We start from the raw sequence: 15855 nt of genomic DNA, 5'->3' as shown, positions 1-15855 counted from the left end.
GGAAAGAAAACCAAGGCAAAAGAATATTTCTAGTTGCAAGTAAATCAAACTAAATGTTAAAAGGCTAACAAACTCAATAATAAAAAGACAACCCAATTTAAAAATGGGCAAAGGATTTAAACAGACATTTCTCCAAAACAGATGTTCAAATGGCCAAGAGCACACAAAAAGGGGCTGGACAATGGTAGTCATTAGGGAAATGAAAACCAAACTACAATGAGATACCACTTCATATTCACAAAGATTCTAACAAAAAGAGACAATATAACAAGCACTGGTGAGGATATGGAGATATCTGAACCCACCTACAATGCTACTGAAAGTGTATAATGGTGCAGCTGACTTTGGAAAACAATCCGGCAGTTCTTCCAGCAGTTCTTCTGAAGATGTTAAACACAGAGTTATCTCATGACACTACATGTCTACTGGTAGGCACATAACTTAAAGGAAATAAAAACATACATCCACAAAAAAACTGTACATAAGTCTTCATAACAGTATTATCCATAATAGTCAAAACTCGGAAACAACTCCGATGTCCTTGGGTGGATGAATGAATAAACCAACGTGCTCCACCCATACAATGGGCTACTGCCCAGCAATAAAAAATGAAGACGGACACCTGCTACAACATGGATGCGCCTTGAAAACATTATATGAAGTCAAAGAAGCCAGTTACAAAAGACCCCGTATTTTACAACTCCAATTATGCAAGATTTCCAAAATAGGCATTACAGAGACAAAAGCAGACTAACAGTTTCCTAGGGCTGTGGGGAGCGAGGAGAGAATGGAGTGACTGCTAATGGGTAGGAGGTTTCTTTAAAGGTTGATGAAAATATTGTACAATTAGATTATGACGATAGTTGCAGTCCTGGGGAGATGCTAAAAACCACTGAACAATACTCCTTAAATGAGGGAATCATAAGTTATGTGAACTACATCTCAGTAAAGGTGTTTAAAGAAGTTAATGAGAAGAAAAATGCAGTATCAAGGATAATGAAGGAAGGAACAATATATCTATACTGGAGTTATACTGTTTTGTAGAAACAGAACTTGACCTCCTGAAAGAAGGGTAGAAGTTACCCCAAAGCAGGGCCCTAAGAACACAAAGGAATCAGCAAATGACAGATTTCCTGTTCTGTCATCCAGGTGGTTCTTGACTACTCTACTTAGGACACAATTACAGTGCGTAAACCTGACATTCAAAGGCACACCACTTTCCAGAAGCACATATGCAAGATGTTCGGAAGGGAGACTGTTGAGATTAGAACTCACCAGTCACAAATGACTTCTGATGATTCATGAAACTCTACACCATATCTGTGACTCTTAGAAGTTCAAGTAGAAACCGAAGTAAGGGACAAGCATAAGGAATAGTATATGCAAAAGGCTTTCAAAAATTGAACTCGTGTCCTGAACCATGGCTTACTAAAACAGAATAATGAGTTCCTGGCAAGGGACAAAAAATACCAAGAAGATCAGAAGACCATGTCTGGGCAGTGACTTGCCAACATAATCAAAAATCTGTGTTTCATCGGTAGCTTAGATGAAGCTCTAAATGGCATACTCATCACTACTGGCAATAGCAGAAAGCTGGGAGTTACCAGGAACACATCAGATAGAATTCAGATCTAAGAGTCTAACAAGCCTAAATAAAACTGTAGCACTACACAGAATGATCTAATAAACCAGAGTCAGAACAAAAATCAGAACACGTTTCTTTCAAATCCTTCCTTTTACAGATGAAGCTAAGGCCAGAAGGGTTTAATAATAAGCCAGAGTTCAGAAGGTGTATGAAAGGTAGGTTAAGGCTAGGAATATAGAAACCCTAATTCCCAGCTGTGTCCACCTGACCCAATGCTACTGGCTACTACTTGTATGGTTAAATATACAGGGGGAGGAGGGTAGAGGATCCTGACCTCCCTAATTCATAACACACAAAAATCAATTCCTGGAGACTCAGATCTAAATATGAAAGGTAAAATAATAAAGCCAGTAGAGGATAACATAAAAAAAAAAATCTTCGGAGCCCCTGGGTGGCTTGGTCGTTAAGCCTCTGCCTTTGGCTAAGGTGATGATCCTGGGGTCCTGGGATCGAGCCCCCCATCGGGCTCCCTGCTCGGCAGGAAGCCTGCTTCTCCCTCTCCCATTCCCCAGCTTGTGTACCCTCTCTCACTTTGTCTCTCTCTGTCAAATAAATAAATAAAATCTTTAAAAAAAAAAAATCTTCACGACTGTTGGGTGGCAAAAGTAAACAGGTCACAAAAAGCACAAACCACCAAAAAAAGACTGGTAAGATGGAACTGATTAAAATTTAGAATTTTAGTTCATCAAAAGACATATTACCAGAATGACATGGCAAGCCACAGGATGGGAAGAGATTTTTTACAATTCATGTATTCGGCACAGAATTTATATGCAGAACATATGCAAACTCCAATAGTTCAATAAGAAAATGACAACCCAACTTATCTAAAATGGGCAAAAGACTTGAACAGTCACTCTGCAACACAGAATAACCAAATGAGTAACAAGTATAGGAAAATTACGCAAAATGCCTATCAAGGAAATGCCAATTAAAATCACACTGAGAGGGTGCCTGGGTGGCTCAGTGGGTTAAGCCGCTGCCTTCGGCTCAGGTCATGATCTCAGGGTCCTGGGATCGGGCCCCGCATCGGGCTCTCTGCTCAGCAGGGAGCCTGCTTCCCCCTCTCTCTGCCTGCCTCTCTGCCTACTTGTGATCTCTCTTTAAAAAAAAAAAAAAAAAGATTTAAAAAAAAAAAAAAAAAAAAAAAAAAAAAAAAAAAAAAAAAAAAAAAAATCACACTGAGATCTTCTACACAACCAAGGAACGGTTCAAAAAAGTTCTAAAATGTTTAAATGACAATACCAAGTAGAGGCAAGACTGCACAGCAACTAGATCTCACATACATTATCAGTAGGAATATAAATAGGTACAACCGCCTTGGAAAACTGTCAGCAGTATATATTCATCAAAGCTGAAATACATACACACTATGGTCAATAGCTCTGCTCTCACATACCCAACTAAAATGAATATATATGTGAACCCAAAGATATGAGTAAGAATTATTAAGACAGCATTATCCATAACTGCTCCAAAGTAGTCATTACTCAAATTCATCTGCAAAACGGTGGATAAACTGTAGTATATAATTTGTGATAACTTTTAGAAATGGCCACAATTTCAGACACCTCTCCCAGAAAGACACGAGGTCTATGTTCCCTCCTCTTGAATCCAGGCAGGCTTGTATCTAATTCAACCAATAGTACAGCAGAGTGACACTGTATGATTTTCAAGGATAAGTCACTTTCAGGAAGCTTCCTCTGGGAACCCAGCCGAGATGCTGTGAAAACCCAAGGCCTGGTGGAGAATTCTATGTGCAGCTGTTGTGGTCAACAATCCCACATGAACCTCGTCTTTGAGACACCTCAGCCAAGGTACCATGCATGTCAGTGAAGGAGCTTCTAACATAGTGTATGCGCTTCTACCGCAGCGCATGGACAAGCTAGGCCCACCGAATTCCTAGCCCACAGAATCCATGAGCCAACACAACGGCTGCTGTTTCACCCCACTAAGTTTGGAGTGGTGCATTATGCAGTAATCAAAAACCAAAACTAATGATTGTACAGTAAAAGATAACCAGAACAACAGAGCTATAAAACAACAAACTACACAGAGCAAAGATGAACCTCAGACACGGCGCTGCATGAAAAAAGCTTGGTAAAAAGGACTACATACAGTAAGATTTCCCTTAGCAGGCAAAACTAAGCTATAGTTACAGAAGTCAGACTACTGGTTTTGACTTGGGTGGGAGCAATTACTGGAAAGAGGCACAACGGGGGCATGAGGAGTGCTAGAAGAGTGCACGTCTTGCTCTGGGTGGTGGTGATTTTAGTATGTTCACTTTGTTTAAAAAAAAAGGTCACTGAGCTAGGTCCTTAATATGTGTGCTTTTTCCAGTATGTATATTATACTTCAGGGGGAAAAAATTTCTTTTTAATCAGTAGAACTTAGTAACTCAAATAGATGCAAGAGTGTGAAGAAGAAATGAAGAATGAGTCTAATTTTCCAGCTATAACTGACTAGGTAATGCCATTAACTGAACAGTTAAATGACAGGGCAAATACCAATGCGCAGAGAAAGCAGACCACTCCTATTCATTTTGTATTCAAGTATCTATCACTGTCCTTCACACAGTCACTCCAGCCTCCAAGACACTCCTCTCATTTTCATCCTACCTTCTACCCACCTCTCCCTTGCTAGCCTTTTTTCCTTCCTTTCGCCCAGATGCCTCTTAGTATCAGGGTTCCCCAGGCTTCCATCTTAATCCCCTTTCAATCTCCATGCGCAAATGCACACACATGCGAACACAAAGACCCTGCTCCTGTATTTTCAATCTTAGTTGATGGCATCATCACCTACTTCCTTTTAAAAAAAAACTTCCAAGTCAACCAAGAATTAATACTGTAGTTAGCTAAATCCAATTGAAAAAAAAAATTAACAGGATACACATAAGCTCCCGTGTTGGACCCCAAAACTAATGCCTGAGAAAAGGCTAAAGATACAGCTTAGATCTATCTACTCAACATCACCCAAGTTCGATGTATGATGTGGTCATCAAAGCTATTATATAGCTGATAATAAGAACACAGTATGTAGAAGAAAGGTATTATTCTTCCCCACAGTAATAGAAGTTTATAGAAATGCTATATCCAAAACAAGAGATACGACTCTATTTTTATTGATCAAACCAGCCCCAGAGTACTGCATTCAATCCTATGCACTAGAGTCTAAAAATGGAATTAAATCAAAGGAAAGCCACCAATGGGGTGAAATGACACAAAAACATGCTTTGTAAGGAACAGCTAATGAGCTAGAGATGTCTCAGCTCAAGAAGACTGAGAAAACCTGATGACCATCTTCAAGTATTTGAAAAGACATTACACAGAACAGAGACACCACTTGTTCTAGTGTCTCCACAAGACAGAATTGGGTAGCAGAAATCAGAAAGACGACTTCCACTCAATATAAGAAAAAGCTTGCTAACTTGATTAAAAACAGGGCAGTTTGGGGCACCTGCGTGGTTCAGTCTGTTGGGTGTCTGCCTTCGGCTCAGGTCATGATCCAGGAGTCGCGGGATTCAGTCCTGCGTTGGCTTCTCCCACTCCCACTCGGGGGGAGTCTTCTTCTCCCTCTGATCTTGTACTTCTGATTCCCATCTTGTACTTTCTCCCTCTCTCTTGCTCTCTCTCAAATAAATAAATAAAACCTTCAGAAAAACAAAACAAAAACAGGATAGGCTGTCTCTAGAGCAGGGATTCTCAACCTGGGATGATTTTGTCCCCATGGCAAGAGATGCTGCTAAACAGCCTACAATTCCAAGAACCCCTTGCCCCAACCAGGAATGACCCACCTAAAATGTCACTAATGCCGTGGGTGAATAACCTGCTCTAGAGGTAGTGAGTTCCCTGTCATTGAAAGCATTCCATTATAGACCAATCTACTAATATCCAATACATGACTTTAAAAAATGGTGGGAGGGGCGCCTGGGTGGCTCAGTGGGTTAAGCCGCTGCCTTCGGCTCAGGTCATGATCTCAGAGTCCTGGATCGAGTCCCGCATCGGGCTCTCTGCTCAGCGGGGAGCCTGCTTCCCTCTCTCTCTCTCTGCCTGCCTCTCCATCTACTTGTGATTTCTCTCTGTCAAATAAATAAATAAAAAATAAAATCTTAAAAAAAAAAAAATAAATAAAATAAAAAAAAAAAAAAAAATGGTGGGAGATAAGCTGAAAAAAAGATTTCCTGTTTCCAAAAAATTCTCCAGAGAAATATTCCCTCAGGTATGTTAAAGCAACGATGATGGTAGTGATGATGAACACTGACTGAACACACACTGTGGGCCAGACCGTATACCAAGTAATTCAATTACACATCTCACAGTTCATGATCACAGCCAGGCTGAAACAGGTATTATTTTACCTTGATTTGATGGTAAAAATCAGGTGGCCCTAATGTCATACAGGGTTAACATTTGAGCCCAGATCTACCTGACTTCAATCATATACCTTGCTGTCCAAAGCACAAATATTAAATGACTTTCAAAGCTTTTGTTCTCTAGAAAATAAATAAATAGCACATATTCTAGAAGTATAGGGACTGAACAGGTTTGTACTCACTGCAAACCTAGCTGGCCAGAAGAAAGAGGAAAGGATTATTTGTAGTAGTCCTATGATGAAGGAGAGAACAATTATCCTGATTGTCCCCAATTGCCTACTTCTGTAAGAGCCAAGAAGCTCTTATATACCCATGGAATCTCAGTCAGAAGCTGAAATTAATGATGACATCCCTTTATCCATAGGCGTGAAAGCTCAGGATGGACAGACGTTTGAACATCCCCGACTGGGAATCCTGCCCTTAACAAATACACTAGATGCAGATACATGTTTTCTTGGCTGCCTATACGCCCGCCCATCTGTCAGGATGGCAGTGTGCCTGCTCACATGTTGGTCAAACTGTCACTAGGGCATAGGTGCCAAGCAATGATAGTTTTAAATGGGCAGCTTGCATAGCACTGTAAGAGCTTGCTCTTCTGCAGAAAAAGGAGGAGGAAAAAAAAAAAAACCTCCGTGACAATACTGAAGGGCTGCAATCACAAATGAAATATTCTTGGTCAATTTCAACACATCAATGGGAAAAAGATCTAGACTGGTAGAAAAAAATCAGACTAAAGAAATTAAATCAAACAGGAAAGGTACTCTGAAGACAAGCGGTTGCACCAAAGCTTTTCACACTGCCAATCGTTCATTAACACACGTCACAGTGATCTTTTAGGCAGTAAATTCTTGCTCAAGAAGTCATCGTTGTTTTAGAAAATGGGATGACATGCTTTTCCATGTTCTAAGTAAAAAAAAGCAGAAATGCACTGATATTTGGCAATTTGCCTGAGATTAAGATTTATTTGTTCGGTGATTATTTTTTAAATGACAGAAGTCCAATCAATATCCAAGATAATCTTTTAAATGCAAGAAAGAAAGCAGAAACCAAAAGAGATTCCATCAGATGAATGGCAGGGGGTGGGGGGCTATAATTTGTTTAGATAAAGAAATCAAGAAAGGAAACGGGAGCTAAGAAACAGAAACTGAGTAATCTGGGTCACAAATTAACAAATGAGAACTCACGGCCTGTCCCTGTCACATCCTCTGACTCAAGGAAAACGCCCCCGAAGTACAGGGAGGTTCCTATTCTGACCTTAAGGAGCTGTCGGGTCGCTTTTATGAAGTATCTAATGTTTTTAATCGTCTGGAAATTCTTCCAGATTCTGACCTATAACTCATCCTGATGCTGCAATTTGAAACGTGTCCTTGTTTAGCCTTCAGTAATTTAGGACTGCTGGCCCTCATTCTCTGTAGAGCTCTTCATATACAAGCGGCAGGACACACTGACCAAATAAACCAAGTCTCCTCTCAGCCGTGATGAAATAAAGGCAGTGCCATTAGCTCTCCTCACTGGGCCAACTTATTAATAACTCTTTGTTTTCACCATTTCAGTTGCTCACCTCAAGGACCCTCAGGTTGATAAGAAATGTCAACCATGTCAACAATGAGTCAATAGAAACTACTCTTCCTCCCACGTGTACTGAAATGTACCGAAAGTAGCATTAATTTGAAAGAGTTTGGAAGTGCAGCAGAGTTCTGTTTGCCAAAGACAGTGGCAAAAGTCTGAAATCTACCAGGATTCTTCCAGAAAATACCAGGGACTTCATACTCTGACATTACACCACTTTTCGAGCTTTCCAGTAGACAGCTGTGACACAAAGCACTAAGCCAAGGGCCATGGTTATACCCTGTTCTTTGTGAACCTGTTATCGCCACATAGGGTCTACAACAACCTCTATGCATGCCATTTCTGCTGTACCATTTTCCTGCTCAAGAACCCACAGGATCAAATGAAACCAGTTAGCGACACTATAATCTAGCCAACAGTTACATTCCTGAAAAACTATCCATTTCCTTCCTCCCCTTCACTTGCCTACTCCCGAAAACAGCCAGTTCTTATGTTTTCTAGGACTTGTCTTTGCTCATGCTATTCTCAGAGCGTTTTCCCACTCCTCTCAAACCTGTACATACTTAAGACTCAAGCCATGCCATACTTATATAAATCTGTATCAATTTTCATACTTCACTGCACACTCACTCCCTATCTTCATTTTGGTATGAAGCTTACTGTGTATGGCCAACTGATTTTTTTTCATAAAGGTAAAATATGATTCAATGGGGCAAGTGTAGTCTTTTCAACTCGTGATTTGGGAACAGTTGGACATCCACAGGCAAAAGGAAAAGAAAAACAAAGACTAAAGTCATAAACCTCCTATTCTGTGCAAAAATTAATACAAAATGGATCACAGATCTAAATGTAAGACATCAAATTCCAAGTATCTCTCTGACCTAGGATTAAAGAGTTCTGACACATGCATGATGCCAAAAACACAATTCATATATCAATAAGTTGGAACTCATCAATTAAAATCTTTTGGACTACAAAAGACAATATTAATAGAGGAAAAGACAAGCCACAGACTGAGAGAGTAGATTTACAAATCACTTATCTGTCAAAGCACTCGTATTCAGAATATACAATATACAAAGGACACTCTAAAATCAACAATAAGGGGCACTTGGGTGGCTCAGTGGGTTAAGTCTCTGCCTTTGGCTCAGGTCATGATCCCAGGGTCCTGGGATCAAGTCCCGCATCGGGCTCTCTGCTCAGCAGGGAGCCTGTTTCCTCCTCTCTCTCTGACTGCCTCTCTGCCTACTTGTGATCTCTGTATGTCAAACAAATAAATAAAATCTTTTTTAAAAAATAAATTAATTAAATAAAATAAAATCAACAGTAAGAAAACAAACAATCCAAACAAAAAATGGGCAAAATATACGAACAGACAAATCACCAAAAAAGCTAGATGTTCAACATCATTAGCCACTAGGAAATGCAAATTAAAGCCATGATGCGATAGTTCTGCACACCTATCATCATGGCTAACATAAAAAATACTGCCAACCCCAAATGCTGGCGAGAATGTGACAAAACTGCATCTCTCATAGAGTGATGATAGGACTGTAAAATGGTACAGCTATAGTGGAGACGTTTGGCAGTTTCTTAAGTTAAACACTCACTTACCCCACAACCCAACACTCGCACTCCCGGGCATTTATCCTAGAAGAATAAAAACTTAAATTCACACTAAAACCTGTACATGAATACACATTTCCAATTATGGAATGAATGAGTCACAGGAAGGCACATTGTAAGGAATATAGTTAATAATGTAACAGCGATGCATCCTGACAGATGGTAGCTATATGTGTGGTGCAGGCAGTGGAATCCATAATATGTCCAACAACTTTTGTACACCTGAAACTAATGTAACGTTGTGTCAATTATACTCAAATAAATGGGGGGGGGGTGCGGACCAAACCCTGAACTTATAAGTGCTCATAGCAGCTTTATCTTTAATTGTGAAAAACCAGAAACAATCCACAGCTCCTTCAGTGGGTTAACAGTTAAATGAAATGTGACTGAGCCATACACTGGACACACACAGTACTATTAGCAAAACCAGAAAATTGACATTGATACAGTATTAGTGATTAAACTACTTATTTGAATTTCAGTTTTCACATTCTTTTTCTGAGTGTATATATAGTCCTAGAACAGTTCATCATGTGTAAAGACTTTTGTAACCATCACAACAATCAGGATACAGAATTGTTACTACATAGAAACTCCTCTGTGCTACCTCTTCAGAGTTAACACACCACCCCACCAGCCTTGACCCCACAGACAATGATTTGTTCTCCATTTCTACAATTTTATCACTTCAAGAATACTATATAAACAGTGGTGCCTGGGTGGCTCAGTGGGTTAAGCCTCTGCCTTTGGCTCAGGTCACGGTCTCAGGGTCCTGGGATCGAGCCCCACACCAGGTTCTCTGCTCAGTGGGGAGTCTGCTTCCCCCCACCCCCAGCCTGCCTCTCTGCCTGCTTGTGATCTCTGTCAAATAAATAAATAAAATCTTTTTTAAAAAAAATTTTTAAAAGAATACTATATAAACAAAATGATACAGTCACACACCCTTCTGAGATTGGCTTTTTTTTTTCTTTTAAGATTTTTTTTTTTTTAAGATTTTTTTTTTTTTTTTTTAATTTGACAGAGAGACATCACAACTAGGCAGAGAGGCAGGCAGAGAGAGAGGAGGAAGCAGGCTCCCTGCTGAGCAGAGAGCCCGATGCAGAACTCGATCCCAGGACTCCGAGATCATGACCTGAGCTGCAGGCAGAGGCCCAACCCATTGAGCCATCCAGGCAGTCCTGAGATTGGCTTTTGTCACTCAGTAGTACAATGCCCGTTGAGCTCCACCCAAACTGTCACATGTCGACAATATTGTTCCTTTTTTTATTATGAGTGGGTGTTCCGTTATATGGCTAGACCACATTTTAATGAACCGTTTACCCACTGAAGGACAGGTGGACTTGTTCTCGGGTTCTGGCTATTATTTGAAAACCTGCTATGAACATTCATGTACAGGTCTTTGTGTGAAAAAGTTTTCATTTTTCTAGGATAAATACTTAAGAATGCAATTGTTAAGTGTATGTTTAGCTTCTTAAGAAACTGCCAAACTCATTTCCAGAGCGGCTGTACCATTTTACATTCCTACCAGCAGCATGAAAGGTAACATAAATTTGCAAAGTCACAGTTTCTAAAATACTTTCCTGAAAAACCAGGAAGACTAAGCCTCTAAAGTGTCTTAACCTGAGCTTAGTTTGTAAAAAATGAATTTTTAAAACTTTTATCTTGATTCCCAAATAAAAGGCTTTTCCTTACTACCTCTCACAAAAAAATTCATAGTTAGATAAAATCCCTTTGTTGCTAGCAAGCTCTGTTGCCATATTATATAGTAAGCTGCAATAAGGAGTGAAAAAAAGGCGAGATCGCCAACAGAAACAGTACAAGTTTGCTTCTATGTCTTCCAGACATAGCTTTTGAAGACTGAAGGTTTAAAAGCACTTTCCAACTCTTAGTATTGTGAAATGTGTTCACAATGCATTTATACATAGTATCATCAAACAATGGCACTTGTTCAGCTGTTACTTGGTAAAACAATTGAGAAAAAGCAATTAATCTGAAATAAAGCTAAAGTTATCTTAGCTGTAAAATTTCCAAATTCATGATTTTTTAAAATTTTAAATATAATTGACAAAGATGGATAATGGAGTCTCTTTTGGGTTCTTAAAACAAGGAGCTAGCTGCGGAGCAGACATCCACGTGCAAACAGCAGCAAGACAGCCAGCCTGCAAAGAGATGAAAAAAGTGCCCAGAAAGAACTCTAACTTCCCCTGAAAGAGTGGGAGATGGGGCGGGGGGGGGGGGGGACTGTTGTCCTTATTCCTAATGACTATCCAGTTCTTCAGTCCCTTGTGGGACCAACTAGATAGTGAGGTCCTAAGACAAATGTGCCTTTCCAATAAAGTGTATTATCTCTTTAAAAGGTAGAGGTTGGAACACTCCTAAACCTCCCACCTAAGAACCCTGCAATTTAATTATATGACTCCACCTACGACATCATCGCATTTAATGTATATGGCTTTATTGGTTAATATCTTGGTATGTGCGTATGTTTAATATTCCTCCTAAATATCAGCCAGTGTGAACAGTGTCAATCTTAATTTAATCCTAGAGTACTGGTTCCCATCCAATAGGCCAGAAACCCATGGAGAGACAGGAATTATTGCAAAGAATCATCAAAATCCATGTATCTACATGAAGACTAAAGAAACAATATGATTCACACTGTATTTTCCCAAGTTGAGAAAGATGCTGTGGCTAACAAATGTCTTAATAAATTTACTGGAGAATGCTACTATTAAGTAGTTTTTCTGTCATTAGTATTTACTGATGAATATTAAAAATCTAACTCCTACTGGGAGGGAAGGACACATCTCATCCTCTCTAGGCTCTCTAGAGAGCGTTCCTTTTTGAAGGAAGGGTAGTAAGTCCTAGAGCACCTGGGAGGCTCAGTCATTAAGCATCCGCCTTTGGCTCAGGTCATGCTCCCAGAGTCCTGGGATCAAGTCCACATCTAGTCCCATATCAAGCACTGCACTGGACTCCTGCTTGGCGGGAAGCCTGCTTCTCCCTCTCCTACTCCCTCTGCTTGTGTCTCCTCTCTCACTGGCACACGCTCGCTCTATCTCTCTCTCTCTCTCTCTCCCTGTCAAGTAAATAAATAAATAATCTTTAAAAAAAAAAAAAAAAAGAATTGTAGTGGACTGTGCTTGGTTTGAGTGCGGAGATGAAAGACGACACTGGGAGAGGTGGGGCAGAAGGAATTGGGAAAGTGAATGAAATTACTTCAAAACAGCAAGCTCAATGCTAGGTAAACAGCATTCAGGAACCAAGCTGGGAAAAAATTAAAGGGTCTGGCCTTCTTCTCATATTTACAGTGCCAAGTAAGAACATATTCACAGGCGTTTCAGTCAAGGGGACAAACGTATTCTAGATTACAAACACATCCTAGCTAAGTGCTTTGTCAAGATTGCCACTTTCTAAACTAAAATTATATCCTTATTAAAAATTGCATATTTTCTAAATTTATCAATAAGAATGTAGTTTTTAAAATATGTCCTAAACATATAACTTCTTGTGTGCTGGATGCTAGACAACTGAAATGAAAAAATGACCTCTATTAACTTAAACAAACAATAAAGTGTTTAAACACAACTCTCCAATGACAAGAACAGGCTGTTCCTAGCCCCGTTCTCGACATACAGTGAGCAGGTACGGGATGTCAGGTGAATTGATGAGTCCACTTCCGCTCACTCTGAAAAATAACCTCGGCAAGTGTGGAAAATACCCTACAACTCCAAAAACTACCCTCCAGTCCTATTCAGTTATCAATCCACTCTCATAACCCAAGAAGACCAATTTGCATGAAAGCCTCACCCACACCTAACTCCCATTAGGTTCACTGCCGGATATATGGTGTTATCAGCATTTGCACATTTGCATAAATTCAGGAATCACCCTTCATTTGATATAAGGTAAATTTAAAGCTTCCAGTAAGGTTTATTTTTCAAATCAAAAATCCTTTCAAAATTGTACTGTTCAATTCAAAATTCTATTCATAGTACACTGTTACTACGATGACTTTAAGGCAAAATACACAGTTGTCAAAATAAAAATCGTTTATTTTTTCTTTTCTAGACATTTAGGCATTCACTTATATATTCATTATTTCATATTAGTTCTCAAATACCCAAAAAAAAAGTGGCCTATTTAAGAAATGTTAGGGTCTGTCAACATTTGGAATGTACTGCTGGTTTTATTTATACACTTGCTTCCTGGAATAGAACGTAGCCTAAGCTTTCCACAGAACCATTTCCTGGGCACTTAGTAACTTATTCTATGCCAGGTTCTATGCTCCACACGTTACTCCATTATCCCATTTGTTTAACAAATACTCTCTCAGGGGCGCCTGGGTGGCTCAGTGGTTAAGCCGCTGCCTTCGGCTCAGGTCATGGTCCCAGGGTCCTGGGATCGAGTCCCGCATCGGGCTCTCTGCTCAGCAGGGAGCCTGCTTCCCTCTCTCTCTCTGCCTGCCTCTCTGCCTACTTGTGATCTCTGTCTGTCAAATAAATAAATAAAATCTTTAAAAAAAAAAAAATACTCTCTCATAATTGCTGCAGTACTAAACAAGAAGCCACTACACTATGAACCTGGTATCTGTACCAGATACTAGCACGACATTTCCAGTGATACTTCACACAAGTTTTTTGTTATTAGATTCAAGTGGCTCTACTGTATTAAAAACAGAACCGGATCAGCAATGTTTGAGATGCACAGAGAATAACCATCTGGGATCGCTTCAGCAGAGAAAGCTCTTATTAGGTGACTACTTAAGTCGCATTCCTTCTATGGGTGCATGAACATAACCTTATCTACCCAGAAATTTAATTCCTATCACTACACACCATTTTGAACAGCATAATCTAAATAAAATGATTACATAAAGAACCCTAGCTTTCCTCTGAAATTGCTTTAACGTTGTAGATTAAATTCTCCCCAAAGAGATGCTCAGCATATGGTAAAAAGGTGTCTTGATTCTGAACTCTGAAAAATAAATCATGACATCTTTTTTTCCCCCTCTTGTGCGTTCAGACTCAACAGACGAGCCATTCGGGGAGGAAGGGAGGGACGAGGGGGGAGGGAGGGGAAGGAAGGAGGGGGAGTCGGGGAGAGAGGATGGGTGGGTGGGTGCGTGGGTGGATTAGGGCCGTTCGACAGCTCCCTAAAACCGCCTCTCCAACAGCAAAACTGCTATTTCCAAGTTGCTGCAAGAAAGGGAGTTGGGGGGAGGAAAGGAAGAGTCGATACAAAGAAAGACAAAAAATGAGTGACTTGACAAAAAAAGAGGTTTAAAAAAATGGATGGCCTCAAGAGGAACCCAGTGTCTGCCTCTCTCTACCTCTCAGCCCAACTACTCTGGCACTGTCCGGGGGATTTAACTGCAGCACCGAAGCGCTCTGAGGCTACAACCAAAAACCCTATTTCGGCGGTAGGAAACACTGTGGGGTGCCCTCGGATACAACCGCCTCAGTGAAGGCTGCCCCGGCTCGGCCAGGGCAGGAGGCCCACGAAATGCTTTAGAATGTAAACGACCCACCGAGCTCCGCGCCCGGCCCCACGCCCCCCAGGCAAGCTCTTACCCGGCCTCCCCGGACCTTGACTGGGTGCTAAGGAGCCCGTCCCCCACCCTGAGTGTCCCGAGCCCGGAACGCTCTCCTCAGGGGAACAGGCTCCTTCCCCCGCCCTCGGTTCTCCGGTCAGACCTCGGCTCCTCTGGGCTGCCCTTCCTCACCCCCCCCACTCTGGCCTCCAATGGCCTGTCCTGGTTTCAAAGGAGATTCCGGGGTCTGCAAACTGCAGCGTTTGCTTCCATTCGGTGTTTCCCCTCCCGAATGTGAACTTCACGATGCCAGCGGGACCTCCTCGGTCCTTGCCGGCCCCTGGTCCCCGGCTCTGACCCCGGGCCCCCAGTGCCCAGGACGCGAGGCGGGTCTGAGCGCGCGAGAGCGAGCAAACAGGCGCGGAGCGGTGGAGTGGGAGAGGGCAGCCTGGCGGGTGCACGAAGCCGGGGCCGCCGCTGGGCCTGAGGGGAAGCGGCAGGAAGGGACGCCCGCGCGGCGCCGCCCGAGGTCACGGACGCCCGGACGCCCCGCGCCGGCCCAGCCTCCGGCCGCCCCTCCGCGGCCCCCGCTCGGCGCCCGCGCTCTCGGACCCCGCCGCCCGCGGCCTCCCTACCCCGGGCCGGAGATGCGTCGCCTTCTGCACTGTACGAACTTCCCGCCGCTTTCGCCGACTTGCAACTCCACGGCGGCGTCGGCCCCGTCACACCCTGCAGTATAGAGCCTTCCCATTGGCTGAGGGCGAGCGGGAGAGGCGGGGCAGCCGCGGAGCGGGGCGGAGCCCGCGCCAGCCCGGGCCGCCTCCTCATGCATGCCGGGAGTTGTGGGCCGGCGCTCCCACTGTATGCTGGGAAATGGAGTCTTTCCCAGGCCCAAGGCGATCCGGGTCCCTTCGCGCGCCTGGGATTCCGGGAAGTGTGGTTTACAGCTTGGGAGTCAATCCTGATCAGATACTGTACCCTCCAATGCTGTTGGAATCGATATAAGTATTGCCAGTGTTCGCAGCTGCTTGATTTGTTAAGTAAGTGTGTTTGCAAAGGGTGGATGTAAAAGAAGCCCTATAGTCCCGTGGACTAAGGGTCTCCTCTGCC

General features: G+C 42.2%; 1 protein-coding gene across 1 annotated transcript in view; it reads right to left on the bottom strand.

Moving 5' to 3' along the window:
- VRK1 (VRK serine/threonine kinase 1) overlaps positions 1-15496 on the bottom strand; it is a 75263-nt gene extending 59767 nt beyond the window's left edge. The window contains exon 1 of the mRNA XM_045073466.1: positions 15381-15496. The gene's annotated coding sequence lies outside the window, so the exon portion shown is untranslated. The remainder of the gene's footprint in view (positions 1-15380) is intronic.
- Positions 15497-15855: the final 359 nt, after the last annotated feature.

The sequence above is a fragment of the Mustela putorius genome, unplaced genomic scaffold, assembly GCF_011764305.1.
Source record: "Mustela putorius furo isolate JIRA1106 unplaced genomic scaffold, ASM1176430v1.1 tig00000129_pilon_pilon_pilon, whole genome shotgun sequence".
NCBI classification, from domain to species: Eukaryota; Metazoa; Chordata; class Mammalia; order Carnivora; family Mustelidae; genus Mustela; species Mustela putorius.
Note: the sequence above shows the minus strand (reverse complement) of the source record. Positions and strands in the feature narration are given on the sequence as shown.